We start from the raw sequence: 1863 nt of genomic DNA on the forward strand, positions 1-1863 counted from the left end.
CATCTGCAGTCCTTTTCAGTCTCTGAATCAGATTTTTGCTCAGGACCCTCAATTTCAGCCAGAAAATACCTGAAATCACAGAAAAACACACAAACTCATAGTAAAGTCCAGAAAAGTGAATTTTAACTAAAAAATAATAAAAATATACTAAAAACTAACTAGATCATACTGAAAACATACTAAAAACAATGCCAAAAAGCGTATAAATTATCCGCTCATCATCTACCATCTCCAATGAGATCTTGGCATGCTGCACCTCTAGAATTCCTAGCCTTTTCATTACAAATAAAGGCATCAGATTGATGCTTGAGCCAAGGTCACATAGTCCCTTCTCAAAGGTGATGGTCCCTATAGTACAGGAAATCAGGAAGCTTTCAGGATCCAGCAGCTTTTGAGGGAGCTTCTTTTGGACCAAGGCACTGTGCTCCTTAGCCAGTACCACAGGCTCATCTTCCTCCTCCAATGCCTCTGTATGAAAAGAGTTGGCCTTTAGCTTCTTGAGGATTTCCAGGAATCGAGCAATTTGCTCTTTCTTGGACTCCTCATCTTCTTCAGAAGAGGTGTATTCTTCAGGTTCCTCTCCCAGCAAAGGGGCGTGCAGGGTGACATTATCAAGCTCCTTATGAGCTCTGATTTTCTTGAGCTCTTTAATAGTAGACTCCTCTTTGGGTTCGGTCAAAACCTCCACCATGAGGGCCTTGCACTCTTCCCTTGGATTTACCTTTGTATTGCTTGGAAGAGTGTTGGAAGGGATCTCTGGGATCCTCTTGCTCAGTTGACCAACCTCTATCTCTAAGTTCTGAATGAAAGACCTAGTTTTAGTCATGAAACTATGAGTGGTCTCGGAGAGGTTAGAGACTATAGTAGCAAGGTCAGAGAGGCTCTGTGCGGGGGTCTCTGTCTATTGCTAAAAGGGTTGGAATGGTCTATTGTTGAACTTGTTCTGGTTCATTCTACCAAGATTAGTATTGAAGCCTTGTTGAGGCTTCTGTTGATCTTTCTACCCAAAATTAGGGTGATTCCTCCATCCCTGATTGAAAGTATTCGAATAAGAATTATTATTGGAGTTTCTGGAGGAGTTTTTCATATAGTTCACCTCCTCCATTGTGGTCCAGGTGTTGTCACTAGCGTCTAATTCATACGCTATTTCTGGACAATAAGCATCTAAGCTCTGTGTTCCACTCTCAAGTATTGAGAGATCATATTGATTTGTTGAGATATGAGCTTATTTTGAGCCTAGATGACGTCTAATATGTCCACGTCTAAGACACCTCTCTTCTGAGCTACCCCATTGTTCACAGTGTTCCTCTCAGAAGTGTACATATACTGGTTGTTGACAACCATATCAATAAGCTCCTACGCCTCTTCAAGCGTCTTCTTGAAGTGGAGGGATCCACCTGCAGAGTGGTCTAATGACATATTGGATGCCTCAGATAGGCCGTCATAGAAGATGTCTAGCATGGTCCAATCTGAAATCATGCCAGGAGGACATCTCCTAATCAGTTGCTTGTATCTTTCCCAAGTTTCATAGAGGGATTCACCCTCTTCCTGTCTGAAGGTTTGTACTTCCACCCTGAGCTTGCTCAGCTTTTGAGGTGGAAAAAACTTGGTCAAAAATCCATTAACTACCTTCTCCCATGTATCTAGCCTTTCTTTAGGATGAGAATCCAACTATAGCCTTGCTTTGTCTCTTACAGCAAATGGAAAGAGCATGAGCTTGTAGACTTTTGGTGTTACTCCATTAGTCTTGACAGTGTCACATATCTGCAGGAAGTCAGATATGAATTTTTTTGGATCTTCCTGTGGAAATCCATGAAATTGGCAGTTCTGTTGTACTAGAATGACCAGTTGAGGTTTCAACTC

The 1863-nt window shown here is 41.8% G+C and overlaps 1 non-coding gene across 1 annotated transcript; it reads left to right on the plus strand.

Annotated features, from left to right (window-relative positions):
- Positions 1-1477: 1477 nt before the first annotated feature.
- Positions 1478-1581, plus strand: LOC127743197 (small nucleolar RNA R71). The gene has a single exon (XR_008004561.1). It is a non-coding gene; the product is annotated as a small nucleolar RNA R71 (small nucleolar RNA).
- Positions 1582-1863: the final 282 nt, after the last annotated feature.

The sequence above is a fragment of the Arachis duranensis genome, chromosome 1 (assembly GCF_000817695.3).
Source record: "Arachis duranensis cultivar V14167 chromosome 1, aradu.V14167.gnm2.J7QH, whole genome shotgun sequence".
Classification (NCBI taxonomy): domain Eukaryota; kingdom Viridiplantae; phylum Streptophyta; class Magnoliopsida; order Fabales; family Fabaceae; genus Arachis; species Arachis duranensis.